Raw genomic sequence first — 20,535 nt, 5'->3', positions numbered from 1 at the left:
CCCATGCCTCCTCTTGATCATCCAGATGGTCATTGGCAAACTTCAAATGGGCGTGGACATTTGCTGGTGTGAGTAGGAGGACCTTGCGTGCCCTGCAGGATTTTAATCCATTGCGGCGTACTGTGTTAGTAATGGTCATTTTTGAGACTGTGGTCCCAACTTTCTTCAGGTCACTGACCAGTTCCTCCTATGTAGTTTTGGACTGATTCCTGACCTTTCTCAGAATCATCCTTACTCCAAGAGGTAAGATCCATGGGGCCACAGATCGAGGAAGATTGACAGTCATCTTGTGTTTCTTCCATTTTCTAATAATTACACCAACAACTGTTACCTTCTCACCAAGCTGCTTGTCTATTGTCCTGTAGCCCACACCAGCCTTGTGCAGGTCTACAGTTTTGTCCCTGGTGTCGTTAGAAGTTCTTTGATCTCTGGCATGTTGGAGAGTGTATCGATCTATGAATAAGTGAATTCTCCATCATTCCCCCCCTTTCATGACTACTAGTCGTGAACCACTGCATCTTCTTATAAGTGTAAATAAAGGTGCATATATGCATTTATATAGTTGTTAGTATATACTGTTAAATAATAGCTGGATATATGTGTCTGAATAATGCAAAGTATTGAACTAAAAACGATGCAGCTCAGCGCGTCGATGTAAACAAACTCGCAAACGGAGTCTAGAGAATCCACCGGAGAGACGTCAGACGTAGGAGTTAAACAGTTGAAAAAGTAGATAAATGATGAGGGAGGGGGGAAGAAGAAAAATAAAAAGAAATAATAATAATAATTCCAGCGAGAAGCGGCAGCAACAAACGCGCACAGCGTACTCTCACCCGGAAGCGGATGTATTGCTTGCAGTGGAACCCAGGAACAGCGCCCCCCACCTAATGCGTCCAAAAATGCACCGGCGGCTCAGGCCGGTTTCTAGCACTTCACCTGAGTCAGATGACTTGACGATCCGAATTGGTGTAACGTTGGACATGACATGTCACACGAATAGTTTGAGAAGATCCACCAGATTGTATAGGTTGAAGTACGGGATACTGTCCTGTGAGTCCAGACATAATTTTACCTACCATGTTGTGAATAAATGGCATAACACAACTTCCCAATAAAAACAAAATAAGAAGAAACAAAAGCAAAAACATACCCATTCTAATCAACCCCGCTTTCCATTGGCCTGAAAAGAGCCAAGACAACCATCCCTTTCCAGGGACTCCTCCCTTTGTGTTGGCCACATGTTCATCTCTCAATTCCTTTAATTGTGTCATAAATTTAGTGAAATTACCATCTTCAGCAGTGTTCATAGGAATGTAAGTACAACACTCTTCTCCAAACAGAACACAAACGCCATCATCTGGAGCTCTCATAGAATCTATAGCAAACCTATTTTGTACCACCATTTTAGAAGTTGCATCTATTTGCTGGCCTAAAGAAGCCAAAGCACCAATAGTGATATTCATAAACCTTTGCTGGTTGTACCAAATATAATTAATCCAATGGGCATTTTTATAAGTCTGATGCCATGGAAAAAAGGCTACCCAATTGTCAATACTAGATTGAGACATTACCATATGTTCAGCTGGTACGTCAATTGGCACTCCAGAATACATTAAAGTAGGTATTGAAAATATAGTGTCTTTACCTGCGAGCCAAGATGATACATCTCGCTTGTTCTGAGCTGTTGGTATGTGTACAGGTAATAGTGCAACCTGACCTGATAAAGTAACTGGAGCACAACATCCTTTCCAGATAGGAGCTAAAAATTGAGCTATTTGTTTACCATCATCACAAACCCAAAATATATCAGCCACTGGTACTGTACCCTCACCCAAGTCTATGTTCAATAACTTTATATTACTGTCCAGATCCCAACCTGTACTATTTAACTTTCTTCTGCATCTGTGAATTATTCCTCTCTCATTTGGGACAGAATTTTGACAGAAACAATATGGGTATGGCCATCCATCATCCTGCACCATAGGTGGCGTATGAGTGAATGGTCTGTACAATATTGAACAACTGTGAGCCCGTTCAGGATTATAGTTAACATTCATGCTCCACAATAAGCAGATTAATGGGCATACTGTAGACTTATTTACACATTCAAACCTCCCAATGGAACAATTGTTGGGACCCCTTTTTTAGAGTAACATGCTATGCAATCATTGTCAACATTCGTATGGGCTGTGAATTGCAAATATTTATACAACATTTTACTCAGCTATTCTGAGTAGCGGAGACATTTTTCAGACATTTGACATACTCTTGTAGTTCTTTTTGCAACTGTTCAAGGTTGGGGCCACAGGTGGGTCCCTTCAAATATGTTACTGGCATTGGTCGACCAGTTAACATTTCATGAGGCGTTAGGTGAGTGACTCTGTTGGTTGGCATTCTCATGCTCATCAATGCTAAATGTTTTTTTCTGTTTACTGTCTGCCATAATCTTTGCAATATTTGCACAAATTATTCCATTTTGCCTTTGTACTCTGCCTTGTGACTGAGGATGATAAACACACCCTAGTCTGTGTTTGATTCTCAGTGCTTGTGAGATTTTCTGAATCTCTTTTTTCACAAATTGCTAACCATACTAATTGGCACTACTAGTTCTTTATTTACCATTGTTGAGGCAACCACATTTATATACTCCCCCCTTAGGTCTCCTGGGCACCTTCAATATCATTCTTGACTCTGGCAATCACAACTGTAGTGGCCTGGAGTCCAGCAGTATACAGGAGATCTCTGATAATGTTGTGCTTCTGGCTGTCTAATCTGCTGCATACTGTATTTCAGGGGCATACGGTGGGGGTCTATCTTTAATTCCCTGTCTTCCTTTGTCACTGTGTCTCTTATCTTTTCCAGGAACTTACCTTTCTTTCTCCTGCACTTTTTCTCTCATTTTAATTGCATGAGTTTCAAAAGCTTGTATTTATTGCTAAGCAACATAATTTACTCCCTACCTGGGCCTTAGTTCTAGTAATTTTTCTTTCCACCATCTCTCACCTCCTGACATAATTCAACATCAAATGAACTTCTAAGTGGCCATTGCTTTTCTTTTTTAGCTGTTTTTTATTCCACTGCTTCATGCATTCTGACAATTCTACCTTCGGTCCTACCCCTTCAGACAACATCAGGAAAAATGGTGTAATATCTTTTTTCGGGATTTATTAAGTTATTCCTCATATTTACTTCACTACTTCAACTTAAACTATGTGTTCATAGTGTAATCAAACTAATCCTGTGTTTGTGTATATATATGTGAGAATAAATTCATACTTCCCTTACTCAGTTTGGCTTTTCTCTCTCTCGCTCTCTCTCCTTCTACCTTGTATTGATGGCACCACCTGTTTTCAGCTTTATTTTGGTGGTCCTGTAACACAAATTTACTTGGCAAAAATATATACATGTTAATTTATCCACATTAATTCCTTACCTTATTTTATGTGTATGTTATTCCAATTATTACTGGTATAATTTACATAATTTAAGCTCAGCACATGTGTGTCTATTAATTCTCATCCTGTCTCTTTGTACACACACAATGCTCTCCTGGAGCTGCATTCCTTTGAGTGGGTCTAGGGTTAAGCACAGTCTCCTCATTCCAGTCAAACTCCATACACGCGCTACACCCATTGGGGAAAAAAAAAAAAAAAACTAGTTCAAACGCACCCAGTCTCAGGAGCTCCAAACCCCTGTACAGCACTATACATCAATATTTTTATACATGTATATTTAAAATTTTCCCAAATGACTATTATTTTCTATTTAAACCAAATCAACGTGGCTTTTATCAGTACGTCACAAATCAAAATCCTGCCATTTCATATGGAGATTTCAAAATGTTTCTCCTTTTTTCTTCCAATATTAATTTACCCATGATTACACCTTACAATTTCCCCAATGTACTCTCAGCTTTAACACCTTGCTCTCATTTTTCTATTCTCTAAAAAATGTCTTTCTGGAGCTCATTGTTTTCTAGTCTCCCAGAAAACTCATAAGAAATGTCTTTCTGGAGCTCATTGTTTACTGTTTTCTTTATTTTACAGTCTTCCAGAAAGCTCATAGTTTTTACTTTTTATTTAAAAACGTCTTCTGTTCAAGGCTCATTTTCATAACAAATATAAAAAACCCTCAGTTTGAGGTTCATGAGTAATTTACACTACCTGTCCTTGAACGGAGCTCATAATTTTACCATTACAAATATCTTTCCCTATTGATTTCTAAATCTTTCATACTTTATCACATTTTACCACTTTTCTCTAAACACTTTATTTTACTCTCTCTGACACTGTATGGGCTGAGGTGTCTTTTTCCTACTTTCTTTAAATACACACACAGAAAATGTATTATCTCTTTACAGTGCAAAGAAAAGACCAGTTCTGCCCACACACTCATGATTGACAAAAGAAAGGAGGGGGGTGGCCATTCCCCCACCTGCACTCAGCTCTCTCAGCTGACCATACACACACACATAGAATGGGAAAAGGGAGGGTTATTAAACACACTCACACTGACACACACACACAGAAAGACTTTTCCTTTTTTCTAAACTCACTAAACTTACACACACACACTCATCACTTTCAACATTCAACACATTTCTCATAGTTGACTCATTCACACTTTAACAGCATGCTTTTATTTTCTACCTCTACTTATTTTCTTATTCCTTATTTTTAATTTATGCTACCTTATGAAGTGTAATAATTCAAAGAGAGGCAGCATCAATACAGTGTTTGTCAACAGTGTTTTGAGTGGGCACTCCTAATTAAATCTCAGTATCACACCTCCAGTTTCTCATCAAACTGACCTAAAAAAATCACCTAGTGAATTTTTCAGGGTTTACGGCCGGGCTAATCCCGCCTCTAAAAAAAAGAGGGCTTAATACAATCTGCAGCATCCTTTCTTTATTTAACTTAACTACTAACCATTACTTAACCATAGACAAACAAACACACAACACTTAACTCTTGGTACCTTTCATGTGCATTTTTTCTCTCACTTTCTGTGCACTTTTATTTTTCCTTCTCTTTTTTCTATTCTTTTCTGAGCTCTTTCTCTTTCTTATTATTACTTTTTATTCAGCCAAAGGTTTTTTAAGTATTTTAGTCTTTTTATGCTTGCAGCCTTTTTCCTGAGCTTCCATTCTCCAGTTGTGTAAGTTTCAGCAGCTTTTTAAAGGACCAACAACTGTATTTTAGTATAATTTTGGACTTTTTAAGGCTGTTTTTTCCATTAAACTCCTTTTTTTCAAAAGTTTTTTTTTTGATCATGCCTCTCTTCCAATAAGCCTTCTTTACATAACAAACTGCATTACAACATTTTGTGGCAGAGAGACACAAGCTCATCAATATGCAGAATTTATATGAAAAAAGGCTCTGCTTACCCTTTTTAATGCTGCATGCAACGATGAGGTTGGTTCTCTCACCCCCAAAACGAAATGCACAAGTTCTGGTGCTGATAACGATCTTTTGCCACCGGTCGGGGTCTCTCAGAGTCCCCTTAGGACGGACCACCAAAATGTCGTTACCACGACGTATTAATCTTATTTCTAGTCTAAACTATAATACTTAAAAGAATAAGGCCAAATAAAAGTTTCTAGTTATTTTTAAAAATACTTGAAAGATGAAGACGACTTCTTGGAAGATCAGCAGGCTCTTTATTTTCTTAAAGCATTGGAGAGCAGTCTCAGAAGCCTCCTGCAGACTCACTCACAATGACATACTGGAAACCACAGTTTACATACACTTTTTGGGGTGAGGTCATCTCGCCCCTCCCATTTTTTTAATTAGGTTGTATTCCATAGGACCCCAATTAAATGGTACCCTTGTCTCCTTAAGGATGCAGTATATCATAGGAGTCCAACTAAGAAGGTATCCTTATCTTCTAAAGATGTCGTATATCACACCGTACCAGACAGTCCCATGCTACACCATTCTCCTTTTTTTCTACAGAGTTCAGGCCTGAGTAATGAACTCAAGTACCTTTGACCATTCTAATATATTTCCATAAAACTTGTTTAAAATAATTCTCATGTCTTTATATCATTTGTTTATTACAGTCACATGTTTTCTATTTGTTTATTGCAGTCACATGTCTGTACACCTTTTCCTCTGGGGAAATGTCCCATGCCTGATCTATGAATAAGTGAATTCTCCATCAAGAGGATGGAGTATGATTGATTGAGTGTGTGGATAGGTGTCTTTTATACAGGTAACGAGTTCGGGGTGAAGTTAATACTGGTAGTTAGTGCAGAATAGGAGGGCTTCTTAAAGAAAAACTAACAGGTCTGTGAAAGCTAGAATTCTTCCTAGTTGGTAGATGATCAAATACTTATTTCATAAAATAAAATGCAGATTATTTAAAAATTATACAATGTGATTTTCTTTTAAGATTCTGTCTCTCAAAGTTGAAGTGTTAAAATGGTTAAAAAGTTGAAGTGTTAAAACACAAATTGTGAAAGTGGAAACTGCCAGGACCTTGCAGGTTTTGGATGAGTTAGCTATGAATACTTTGTATTGAGATCACCCCACCAAAAATTAACATCATCATCATCATCATCATCATTTTCTTCTCCACTTCTCCATTTCAGGGTCGCGGTGGCAACAGGGCGAGCAAAGAAGCCCAGACGTCTCTGTCCCTTGCAACATCCACCAATTCCTCCTGGGGGATCCCAAGGCGTTCCCAGGACAGCCGGGAGATATAATCCCTCCAGCGTGTCCTGGGTCTACCCCGGGGCCTCCTTCCAGTTGGACGTGCCTGGTATACCTCCAGTGGGAGGCGTCCAGGAGGCATCCTGATCAAATGCCCAAACCACCTCAACTGACTACTCTCAATGCGAAGGAGCAGCGACTCTACTCCAAGCTCCTCCCTGGTCACTGAGCTCCTCACCCGATCACGGAGAGTACGCCCAGCGACCGCTTGTATCCGCGATCTTGTTCTTTCGGTCATTACCCAGAGCTCATGACCATAGGTGAGAGTGGGAACGTAGACTGACCAGTAAATTGAGAGCTTTGCTTTATGGCTCAGCTCTCTCTTTACCACAACGGTGCGGTACAGTGACCGCATTACTGCAGACGCTGCACCTATCCTACGGTCAATCTCACCATCCCTCTTCCCATCACTCGTGAACAAGATCCCGAGATACTTGAACTCCTTCACTTGGGGCAGGTTCTCACCCCTTACCTGAAGGGAGCATGCCATCTGTTTCCGGGAGATAACCATGGCCTCAGATTTGGAGGTGCTGATCCGCATACCGACCGCTTCACACTCGGCTGCAAACTGCTCAAGTGAATGCTGGAGGCCTCCGTGCGAAGAAGCCAGAAGAACAACATCGTCCGCAAAAAGCAGAGATGCCACCTCCCGAGATCCTCGACGGAAGCCCTCCTGCCCCAGGCTACGCCGCGCCACCCTGTCCATGAATATCAGGAACAGGAGTGGAGATAAGGCACAGCCCTGACGGAGTCCAATGCCCACACTGAACAAGCCTGACTTACTACCAAGGATGCGAACACAACTCAAACTCTGGGAGTACAAGGACCGTACGGCTCGCCGGAGCGACCCTGGCACCCCATACTCCTGGAGCACCTCCCACAGAATCTCTCGGGGAACACGGTCATATGCCTTCTCCAAATCCACAAAGCATGTGTAGAGTGGAGTAGCAAATTCCCACGCCCCCTCAATCATCTGTGCAAAAGTAAAGAGTTGGTCCGTAGTTCCACGGCCAGGACGAAATCCGCATTGTTCCTCCAATATCCTAGGTTCGACCATCGGACGGATTCTCCTTTCCAGCACCTTGGCATAGACTTTCCCCGGGAGGCTGAGAAGTGTAATGCCACGATAATTGGCACACTTTCTCCGGTCCCCTTTTTTGAAAATAGGAACCACCACCCCGGTTTGCCAATCCAAAGGCACCGTTCCTGAGGTCCATGCGATATTGTATAGGCGTGTCATCCAAGACAGCCCCACAGTATCGAGTGCCTTCAGTAACTCTGGGCGAATCTCATCCACTCCTGGAGCTTTGCCACTGCGAAGCTTTTTCACCACCTCAGTGACTTCAGCCAAGGAAATGGAATCTGACCCCCCAGACACTTCTGGCCCTACCTCCTGTACAGGAGGCATGTCTCTCGGGTTAAGGAGTTCCTCAAAGTGCTCCTTCCAACGCCCAACAATACGCTCAGTCGAGTTCAGAGTTTCACCATCCTTGCTGAGCACAGCTTGGACAGTGTCCCCCCTCCCCCTCCTGAGCTGTCGGAGTGTTTTCCAGAACCTCTTTGAGGCCGACCGGAAGTCATTCTCCATGGCCTCTCCAAACTCCTCCCATGCTCTGGATTTTGCTTCAGCAACTGCCACAGCTGCAGCCTTTTTCGCCTGCCGGTACCCATCCGCAGAATCGGAAGTTCCCCGAGCTAGCCAATCTCGAAAAGCCTCCTTCTTCCGCTTGATAGCTTCCCTCACCCCTGGTGTCCACCAACGGGTTCTTGGGTTGCCGCCATAACAGGCACCGACAAGCTTTTGACCACAGCTACATGCAGCCGCTTCCACGATGGAGGTCCGGAACAGTGTCCATTCAGACTCCATTCCCCCTACCTCCTCCGGAACATGTGAGAAGTTCTCTCGGAGGTGAGAGTTGAAATCCATCCGGACAGAGTCATCCGCCAGCTTTTCCCAGCACACCCTCACAATACGTTTGGGTTTTTACCAGGTCTGTCCGGCAGCTTTCCCCGCCATCGGATCCAACTCACCACCAGATGGTGATCGGTTGACAGCTCAGCCCCTCTCTTTACCCGAGTGTCCAAAACATACGGCCTCAGGTCAGAAGACACAACCACAAAGTCGATCATTGACCTTTGGCCCAGAGTGCTCTGGTACCAAGTACACTTATGAGCAATCTTATGTTCGAACATGGTGTTCGTTATGGACAAACCATGGCTAGCACAGAAGTCCAACAACATCACACCACTCGGGTTTAGATCAGGCAGTCCGTTCCTCCCAATCACTCCTCTCCAGGTTTCCCAGTCATTGCCAACGTGAGCATTGAAGTCCCCCAGCAAAACAAAAGAGTCAGTGCATGGAATCCCCTCTAGAACTCCAGTCACTGCCTCCAAGAAGGCCGAATACTCTGAGCTGCTGTTCGGTGCATACGCACACACAACAGTCAAAGTTTTCCTCTCTGCAAGCCGGAGCCGCATTGAGGCGACCCTCTCGTTTACTGGGACAAACTCCAGCTGTACAGGCGCCAGCCGGGGACTTGAGTATCCCCAAACCCGCCCGGCGCCTCTCACCCTGTGCAACTCCTGAGTAAGAGAGAGACCAACCCCTATCGAGGAGTTTGGTTCCAGAGCCTACACTGTGTGTAGAGGTGAGCCCAACTATATCTAGCTGGTATCTCTCAACCTCACGCACCAGCTCTGGCTCTTTCCCCCCCAGTGAGGTTATGTTCCACGTACCAAGAACCAGTTTCCGCTGACAAGTTCCACGACGCCAGGGGCCCCCTTGCCCCCGCTCTGTGCCCGATGGGCATTGCACCGCACCCCTACTTTGGATCTTGCGGGTGGTGAGCCTACATGATCCTCCCACGTTGCCATTTCGGGCTGAGCCCGGCCGGGTTACGTGGGCTGCCCAGCCACCAGGCGCTCGCCGTCGGACACTACCCCCAGGCCTGGCTCCAGGGGTAGGTCCCGGTAACCCTTTCCCGGGCAGGGTACACTGAATTTTAATGTGTGTACTCATAGGAATGCTTTTGGATCATGTTTGTCTGGATCTTCACTCCAGACCTGTTCGCCATGGGAAACCCTACTGGGAGCTAACAGCTCCCGACGACATAGCCCTGGAGGTCATGAGACCACACAAGCCCTTCCGCCACGACAAGGCCCTGATCCAGGAAGGGAAAAATGAACATGCCCAAGTTTATTTTTTCACATGGAGAGTATTCTGAAATTTTGCATAGTGATTTACATTAACCAATTAATGTACATATTGGGTATACTATGATTTTGCTGTGGTGAGTATCCATTCATGATTCAGATCAGACAACTGCAGCTAAAGTTCACATGCAGAGGAATACCGGACACCACCACATCAACATTTTTTGATGATCCTCTGACCTTTCTTCTAATGTTGCCATTGGGATAAACTGAGAACTCCAGTTTCTGTCATCTGTTCAGTAAAATGTTAATTGTATAGTAAGTGGTAATGTAGGGAGGCAGTGAGACCTTGATGGAGGTCTGTATTCTTCTGGGCTTTTTTTTGGGCTCATACACACTCAGCCTGAAGTATCTTAAATAAACTACAATTTACTTTTCAAATCCTACTTTGCAAGAAGTCCTGATGGAGCTTGAGGCAAAATAGATGAAAAATGTGAGCACTCAGCTGTACATACCAGAATAAACAATTTAAAGTAACTGGAATGTTTGTTTATATTTTTCCATTATTTCATATGAAATACATCCAGTATTTTGGACTCTTAATATGGTGTTGCATGTAAATGATGATTGCATGTTCACTGTGATGTTTAAAAATATTTTGCAATTTCAATTGGTATTAGGGCTGCAACAACTAATCGATTAAATCGATTAAAATCGATTGTTAAAATAGTTGGCAACTAATTTAATAATCGATTAGTTGTGTCTAAGTTATTATACACATAGGTACAGTTGCTACATGTGACGAACTCTGGAAGAAGGGTTTGAAAAATGGCGGAGGCGGTCACAGCAGAGGATAATGTTAGCACAAGCAGAGAGAAAAATGTACGACCCAAGTCATCAAAAGTATGGGAACACTTTACATTAACGCCTTCAAGGAACAGCGTTAGGTGCAAAATGTGCACAGCTGATCTCTCATGGCACGGCAGCACATCACTGCATGAGCATCTGAAAAGGAAGCCTGTTGGCGCTACGTGTGAAAGAGATTAAGTATAGTAAGTTAATTCTACTTTTTCTCACACTCAATGTTACTAGAGCCTGCTAGAGTAGTTAAACAACATTTGTTTTCTTAGTACATTGATATTACACTCGCGTTTAGCGAACAAGCCTTAGCTTCCCCCCGAGTTTTCTCTTCCACCTTAAATGTGTCAGCTCGACCAGCAGTTCCTAAACAAACCGTAGGTTTAGTTAAGCTAATGTTAGCGATGTTAGTCTTTCTGTCACTAGAGCCTGCTAAAGTAGTTAAACCAGATCATTTTTAGTAAATTTATATCACTCTTGTATTTAGCGAGTTTTCTGTTCCACCTTAAATGTGGCGGCAGTTACATTCAGAGTTTAAAAAAAACATTTTTTAAATAATATATTTAAAGTCTTTTTCAAGGTCTTTTCTGACTGGCATTGCGTGTTAGTGTTTGAGTATCACAGCCAAGTGTATATTACATTATAAGTGTATATTACATTACATACGCTGTGTTAAACATTGATAAATATATAATGAATGTAACGATTGGGTTAATTCTTCATGTAAACGCTAATTTTTAGTAATGTTTAGTTGTGTGTTCCTTATACAATTACAACATTAGTTCTCTAAAATCTTAAATATCTTAATATCTGATCATGTGCGTTTCCCTTCTATTCTCAGCACATCCCAGTAAACATTTTGCCGTTGATTCAACGTTGAAATAACGTAATGACTGCCGTCTAATCAACGTATTATTAAGGTTGAAAATGAAAGTTGAAAAGACGTCCAAACACAGAGGTTGAGAAGACGACTATTAGACATATTTTGGACGTCCATTGAGGTTATTAATTGGTCCCGAAATAAATGACTTGTTTGAAACGCATTTTGGACGTCCACTGACGTTATCATTTGGTCACAATTTTTAAGATGGATTTTGGACGTCCGTTGACATTTAAAATATGTCCTTGACGGACAGACTACTTTTAAACCTATATTGAACGTCCAGGGACGTTCCTTGTTTACTGGGATGGCACCATCACCCAATATCCATTTATGTAATTTCAATTTGCCTTCATTGTTGTCTGCATTTTAGATCAGTAGTTATTAACTTAAAAAAAGATGTATGTTCATATCTACACTTTCTCTCTCACCTCAGATAGAAACAGCCCAGCATTGCTGACTATGTTTTGAAGAAGATCTGCACACCACAGCAAGCAGCTGTTCTCACTGATGGTGTCTTGAATATGCTACTAACAGGCAGGAAACCAAATTTGGTTTGTCTTCCTTTTTATCCGATTAATAATCGATTAATCGAAAAAATAATCAACAGATTTATCGATTATCAAAATAATCATTAGTTGCAGCCCTAATTGGTATTATATGTTAAATTGGGGGAATTTTGTTTGAGCCATCATATCTAAATAAATAATGTATTAAGATGAGCTAAATTTATGTCTCTTTTAATCAGAAAACTGTCTAAGTAGAAATTCCTGGATTTCTCTCTGACATCCTTTGTCATTGTTATAAATGTAAATTAGATTTTCAATGTTAAAATCAATAAACGTGTGTTCAAAAGCTATGTGTACTGAATGGTACTTGGTCAATGTACATGCAAAGCAGTTTTTTTATTATGTTGCGCCAGCTGCTTTAGCAGCGCGCAATATATTCTTCTTCTTAAGTCTGGTTCTTCTTTTTATTATTATTATATTGCGCCTGCTTCTTTAAGCAGCAGCGCGCAATATACTGTTCTTCTTAAGTCATATTATTATGTTGCGCCAGCTGCTTTAGCAGCGCGCAATATATTGTTCTTCTTAAGTCAGTTTATTCTTCTTTTTATTATTATTATTATGTTGCGCAAGCTGCTTCAGCAGCGCGCAATATATTGTTATCCGAAAGTCATATTATTATTATTTTTACTATTCCGCGTTTCCTTGTCCGCTTAACTTGTCCCGCAGCTTTCGAGCTATCGACTCCGTTCCACCTGGAAATCGTGCATCCTATAGCGACGATGTGGGCTTGTATATAGCTTTCCGATACCCGCACTCGTTCGTCCGCTACACTCGTTTTTCGCTCTGTTTTTCCCCAGTCATTTCTATGGAATTAATTTTCGAACTGCTCTAACTCGGTCAATTTTCAAGCTACAGACACGAGATTTCAGACGGTCGGACCCGGGCGCACCGGGACCCGTCACTTCCGTTTTCGGACCTTGCACTCATCCTTCTCTTTCTATCTCTCCTTGAATATCCCTCCATTCACTTGTATGGAAGACATTTAGAGTGGGTGACGTCATAGACACTCTGGGTTCACTGGCCAAAACCGTTTTTTCACTTTTCAGCCGATGAGTTATGAATTTTTGTTCGGCACTAGGGAGGGTTTTGGCTCCCATAGAGTTCAATGTATTTTTGGAGCGGCTCAGAGTGCGGTTTCTACATTTTTCTCCTGTTTTTAACTCGTCATAACACGGTCAATTCTCGCTCAAACTGCAAATTTTTTATACCGGCTTCTTCCTTAGACCCTCCTTGTCGCAACGGTATATGCAGTTAAGCCATTTGGGATATCTTTTCCAAGCTTTAAGCATTTGTTCAGAGGGTGGGTACGCACCCATAGGAACGCATTGAAATGATTTTTTTTTCTTTTTCAATTTTCTTCCGAACATTTCACCATAACTTCCTTATACTTTCACCTACAGACTTCATTTAAATGGTAGAGAAATGTCCCCTTTCTCAAACCTGTAAGTTTCAGACCGTTTGATAATACCGTTCTTGAGTTATACATTTTTGTTTGACACTTGGGAGGGTTTTACTCCCATAGAGCTCAATGTATTTTAAGAGCGTCTCGGCATGCAGATTTTCAAAACTTTGCCTGTTTTTAACTCGTCATTACACCATCAACTCTCGCTCAAAGTGCTAAAATTTTACACCATCTCGAGCGCCAGACTCTCCTTGTCTCTACGGTATGCTTCGTTCATTTTTGGACCTGGAAAAGTTTTGGAGATATTTGAGGTTTTTTGGAGGGTGCCCCACCGGTTGAAATTCATTGAATCCTGAGTCTCAGTTGTGTTCTGTGAGCGTGTGTGTTAGAGAGAGACAGAGGGGGGAGGGGAGAGGTGTGACACAGTCTCTAACCCTTTAAAGGTAATTTTTCAGCGGGAAAGACGCGGATCGGGGGGACGGGGTTTCGGCGGCGCAACATCTCGTGTTTCCTCCTGGAAATGCAGACCTCTAGTTATTTTTATTATTCCGCGTTTCCTTGTCTGCTTAACTAGTCCCGCAGCTTTCGAGCTATCGACTCCGTTCCACCTGGAAATCGTGCGTCCTATAGCGACGATGTGGGCTTGTATACAGCTTTCTGATACCCACACTAGTTTTTTCGCTACACTCGTTTTTCGCTCCGTTTTTCCCCAGTCATTTCTATGGAATTAATTTTCGAACTGCTCTAACTCGGTCGTTTTTCAAGCTACGGACACGAGATTTCAGACGGTCGGACCCGGGCGTACCGGGTCCCAGCACGTCCGTTTTCAGACTTCTTGCACTCATCCTTCCCCTTCTATCCCTCCTTAAAATCCTTCCATTCATTTCAATGGGAGGCTCTTAGAGTGGGGGTGATGTCATACACTAGGTTCACTAGGCAAAAGCCGTTTTTTCACTTTTCAGCCGAACAATTCGCCATAACTTCCTCATACTTTCACCTAGAAACTTCATTTAAATTTTAAATGGTAGAGAAACTTGACCTTTCTAGCACCTGTAAATGTGAACATAAAATACGGTTTTTGAGTTATGAATTTTTGTTCGGCACTAGGGACGGTTTCCCATAGAGTTCAATGTATTTTTGGAGCAGCTCAGAGTGCGGTTTCTAAATTTTTCTCCTGTTTTTAACTCATCATGACATGCTCAATTCTCACTTAATCTGCAAATTTATACCATATCGATCCCCAGACTCTCCTTGTCGCAACGGTATATACGGTTAAGTGATGTGGGGAAATCTTTCCGAGCTATAAGCATTTGTTCGGAGGGTGGGTACGCTCCCATAGGAACGCATTGAAATTATTTTTTTTCTTTTTCAATTTTCTGCCGAACATTTTACCATAACTTCCTTATACTTTCCCCTACAGACTTCATTTAAATTTTAAATGGTAGAGAAATTTCCCCTTTCCCAAACTTGTAAATTTCAGACTGTTCTTGAGTTATGAATTTTTGTTTGACACTTGGGAGGGTTTTCCTCCCATAGAGCTCAATGTATTTTAAGAGCGGGTCGGCACGCAGATTTTCAAAACTTTGCCTGTATTTAACTCGTAATTACACCATCAGTTCTCGCTCAAAGTGCAAAAATTTTTACACCATCTCGAGCACCAGACTCTCCTTGTCACTACAGTATCCTTCGTTCATTTTTGGACCTGGAAAAGTTTTTGAGATATTTGAGGTTTTTTGGAGGGTCCCCCCCCCTGGTCGAAATTCATTGAATCATGAGTCTGTCAGTTGTATTCTGTGAGCGTGCTTGTGAGAGAGAGAGAGAGAGTGGGGGGGGGGGGCAGAGGCAGAGACTGAGGGGGAGAGGTATGAAGGACAGACATACATAGGCAGTCTGTAACACTTTAAAGGTCATCATCTGAATACAATTCTGGGTTTCTTAAGGTGGAATTGTTTTTAAAGGTGGAGTTCAAAATGTATCGTTTTCCATTCACGCCCTACTGAGCTCCATAGAATCCAATGTAAACTGCTGTGGGAGAGTGCTCTCTTAACATCCCACTACCGACAGCTTAGCAGTCAACTCCTTCACCATAGCGTGGCCTAGTGACCCATGCGGGTTTCCCTACCGACGACCTCGCTTTAAGCGGGAAAGACGTGGATCGGGGACGGGGGTTTCGGCGGCGCAACATCTCGCGTTTCCTCCTGGAAATGCAGAGCTCTAATTACATTTGCAATTCATGTCACGTAATGACAACTGCTATATTGTATTTGAGTGAGTGTAAATGAATCAGTTGTATTTAAATATACATTTTACATTAAACCAAATTAAATATTTACATAAAGTAAAAAAAAAAGCAATGCATTATTTTTGTTTACGACAGTTTAATATATACTATATAATTATATTAATAAATTTAAAATAGTCAAGAATGTGTTCTACGAGGTTTGGGGGATGAGCAGGAGCGTTGTCCAGGACAAGAAGAGCCTTGAGGGGGAGGTTGTTGTCCTTGAGGTACTGCTTGATGGTGGGGCCAAACAGGAGGTTTACCCACTGGACAAAAAGTGCCTTTGTCGGAATGCTGTGCATACCAGCACTCAAACTGGCTAGCTTTCAGAGATTTAATTGACTCTCTGCAGCTTCACATCACACCATTCTATTTCATGGCAGTATCAACTGCTTTTTTTATTGCTTGTCAGCTCACCTGGAGTCTGAGGCCTTCAGCCACATCTGAGGTGATCTGACATATCTTGATATTTGAACAAATTTCACCTACCTAAAAATGTTTGTTCCCAAAAGCTACAGATGCTAATATTCAGCACAAATCTAGCAACAATAATGTGAGAGAAGTATATATGTCATTCATCTTTTTTGTTTTAATTAAAAACACATTTTGAACATTGATGAAGATTACTTTAGATCCATGAACTCTGTAGACAAGGGTGTTATGTACACACTGGTGTTTACAGCTTTCTGATATTTTAGTTTTTCTTCTTCTGAGCTCCTCACCCGATCACGGGAGGTATGCCCAGCAACCCTTCAGAGAAAGCTCATTTCGGCCATTTATATCCACAATGTCTTTCTTTCTGTCATTTTCCAGAGCTCATAGGTGAGAGTGGGTACGTAGACTGACCGGTAAATTGAGAGTTTTTTTTTACTTAGCTCTCTCTTCACCATGACGGTCCGGTCTCTCGGTCACCATGAACTCCTTCAGTTGGGCTAGCTTCTTACCCCCAACCAGAAAGGAAGCATGCCATCTGTTTCCAGGAGAGAACCATGGCTTCAGACCTGGAGGTGCTGATCCACATACTGACCACTTCACACTTGGCTGCAGACTGCTCAAGTGAACACTGGAGAAGAAGCCAAAAGGACAGCATTGTCTGCAAACAGCAGGGAAGCTACCTCCCGTGGAACAGGAGTGGAAACAAGGCACAGCCCTGACAGACTGTACGGCTTGCTGGAGCTACCCTGGCACCCCATGCTCACAGAGCACTTCCCACAGAATGGGAACATGGTCATATGCATATTCCAAATCCACAAATATATGTAGAGTGGAGTAGCAAATTCCCATGCCCCCTCGAAAAAGTAAAGAGCTGGTCCATAGTTCCACGGCCAGGATGAAATCCACATTGTTTCTCCAAAATCATAGATTTGACTATCGGACGGTTTCTGCTTTCCAGCACCTTGGCATAGACTTTCCCAGGAAGGCTGAGAAGTGTGATGCCACGATAATTGTCACACTTTATCTGGTCCCATTTTTTGAAAATAGGAACCACCACCCCTGTTTACCAATCCAAAGGCACCGTACCCAAGGTCCATGGAATGTTGTAGAGATGTATCATCCAAGACAGCCCCACAGTATCGAGTGCCTTCAGTAACTGAGTGAATCTCATCCACTCCTGGGGATTTGCCACTGCCAAGCTTTTTCACCACCCCAGTGACTTCAGCCAAGGATATAGAATCTGACACCCCAGACACTTCTGGCCCTACCTCCTGCACAGGAGGCATGTCTTTCGAGTTAAGGAGTTCCTCAAAGTGCTCTTTCCAATGCCTAACAATATCCATCCATCCATCCATTATCTGTAACCGCTTATCCAATTTAGGGTCGCGGGGGGTCCAGAGCCTACCTGGAATCATCGGGCGCAAGGCGGGAATACACCCTGGAGGGGACGCCAGTCCTTCACAGGGCAACACAGACACACACACATTATGCCTAACAATATGCTCAGTCGAATTCAGAGTTTTAAAATCCTTTCTGAGCAAAGCTTGGACAGTGTCCCCCCTCCCCCTCCTGAGCTGTCAGAGTGTTTTCCAGAGCCTCTTTGAGGCCACCTGGAAGTCATTCTCCATGGCCTCTCCAAACTCCTCCCACACTCTGGATTTCAGCAACTGCCACAGCTGCAGCCTTTTTTGCCTGCCGGTACCCATCCGCAGAATTGGAAGTTCCCCAAGCCAGCCAAGACCAAAAGCCGCCTCCTTCTACTTGACATCTTCCCTCACCCCCGGTGTCTACCAACGGGTTCTTGGGTTGCCACCACAACAGGCCCCAACAAGCATTTGACCCCCAGCTATATGCAGCGGCTACCACAATGGAAGTCCAGATCAGGGTCCATTCCAACTCCATTCCACTCTCTAGGATGAGAGTTGAAATCCATCCTGCCAGCTTTTCCCAGCACACCCTCACTGTATGTTTGGGCCTACCAGGTTTGTCTGGCAGCTTTCCCCGCCATCTGATCCAACTCACCACCAGATGGTGATCAATTGACAGCTAAGCCCCTCTCTTTAACCGAGTGTTCAAAATATATGTCCTCAGATACACAAAGTCGTTTGGCTCAGGGTGCTCTGGTACCAAGTACACTTATGAGCAACCTTATGTGTGAAAATGGTGTTTGTTATGGACAAACCATATGCACACACAACAGTCAAAGTTTTCCTCTCTGCAAGCCAGAGCCGGATTGAGGCAACACTCTGTTTATTGGGACAAACTCCAGCTGTACAGCCGCCAGCCATGACTTGAGTATCCCCACACCCATACGACGCCTCTCACCCTGTGCAAATCCTGAGTAGGAGAGAGACCAAATCCTATCAGTGAGTTTGGTTCCAGGGCCCAGACTGTGTGTAGAAATGAGCCCAACTATACCTATCTTTGTATCTCTTCTCGCACCAGCTCGGGCTGCCCCCAGTGAGATAACATTTCATGTACCAAGAACCAGTTTCTGCTGCCAAGTTCCACAATGCCAGGGGCCTCTTTGCCCTCGCTATTTGCCCAATGGGCATTGCACTGCCCCCCTACTCTGGATCTTGTAGGTGGTGAGCTCACATGATCATCCCACACTGCCTTTTCGGGCTGAACACGGCCGGGTTACGTGGGCTGCCTGGCCACCAGGTGCTCGCCATCTGACACTACCCCCAGGCTTGGCTCCAGGGTTATGTCCCCGAAACCCTCTCTCGGGCAGGCACTTTAATCCTTTCAAGATTTTCATAGAGGTGCTTCTTGGATCATGTTTGTCTGGACCCTTTTGGGAGCTAACGGCTCCCGACTACATAGCCCTTGAGGTCATGAGACCACACAAGTCCTTCTGCCATGACAAGGCCCTGATCCAGGAAGGTATCGCTCCGCAAAATATATGTAACTTAGTAATAACGCCAGCGCTTACAAGTCTGCACCCAACAGGGAACGGGTTATTTTCCCATTTGCGTACCTTATTTGAACAGAGTAAAGAGTTATGGTGCAGTGAATCGTGCGGTGCATCTTTATTTTCCGCTGCTCTCGTTCACCAGCTCAGCAGCACTACTCCAAAATACTCACTTTTAACTTAAACAGAGAGAACTTGGCAGCGTTTAGTGCATGATACAAACCGGATTCCAAGACTAAACAAATTGTGAATAAAAACTGAATGCAATGATGTGGAGATGCCAAAATCTAATATTTTATTCAGAATAGAACACAAATCACAGATCAATAGTTTAAACTGAGAGAATGTATCTTTTTAAGGGAAAAATATGTTGTTTCAAAATTTCATGGCATCAGCAAATCCCAAAAATGCGACAAGGCCATTTTTTACCACTGTGTGGCATCCCCCCCTCTTCTTACAACACTCAACAGATGTCTGGGGACAGAGGAGACCAGTTTTTCAAGTTTAGAAATAGGAATGCTCTCCCATTCATGTCTAATACAGGCCTCTAACTGTTCAATCGTCTTGGGCCTTCTCTGTTGCACCTTCCTCTTTATGATGCACCAAATGTTCTCTATAGGTGAACGATCTAGACTGCAGGCTGGCCATTTCAGTACCCGGATCCTTCTCCTACGTAGCCATGATGTTGTGATTGCTGCAAAATGTGGTCTGACATTACCTTGTTGAAAAATGCAGGGTCTTCCCTGAAAGAGATGACGTATAGATGGGAGCATATGTTGTTCTAGAACCTGAACATAGTTCTCTGCATTAATGGTACCTTTCCAGACATGCAAGCTGCCCCTGCCACAAGCAATCATGCAACCCCATACCATCAGTGATGCTGTGCAACAGTCTTCCATTTTGCCACACTCCATTTTAAAAGATCCCTGGCCCAGTGCAAATGTCTGAGCTTATGGAGCTTGCTTAAAAATGGCTTCCTCTTTGCACTGTAGAGTTTCAGCTGGCAACGGCGGATGGCACGGTGGATTGTGTCCACTGACAATGCTTTCTGGAAGTATTCCTGAGCCCATTGTTTATTTCCTTGACAGTGGCATTCCTGTTTGAGGTGCAGTGACATTTAAGGGCCCGGACATTATGAGCATCCAGTAGAGTTTTATGGCCTTGACCCTTACGCACAGCAATTGTTCCAGATTCTCTGAATCTTTTGATGATGATATGCAAGGTTGATGATGATAACTTAAAAGTCTTTGCTATTTTACGCTGGGTAACACCATTCTGGTATTGCTGCACTATCTTTCTGCGCAACAATGGTGGAATTGGTGATCCTCTT

The 20,535-nt window shown here is 43.0% G+C and overlaps 1 protein-coding gene across 5 annotated transcripts in view; it reads left to right on the top strand.

Annotated features, from left to right (window-relative positions):
- LOC136702837 (centrosomal protein of 128 kDa-like) overlaps positions 1-20,535 on the top strand; it is a 107,196-nt gene that overhangs the window by 49,567 nt on the left and 37,094 nt on the right. The window lies entirely within an intron of this gene.

The sequence above is a fragment of the Hoplias malabaricus genome, chromosome 7 (assembly GCF_029633855.1).
Source record: "Hoplias malabaricus isolate fHopMal1 chromosome 7, fHopMal1.hap1, whole genome shotgun sequence".
In the NCBI taxonomy this organism is placed as follows: domain Eukaryota; kingdom Metazoa; phylum Chordata; class Actinopteri; order Characiformes; family Erythrinidae; genus Hoplias; species Hoplias malabaricus.
This window is presented reverse-complemented; position numbering and strand designations above follow the sequence as displayed.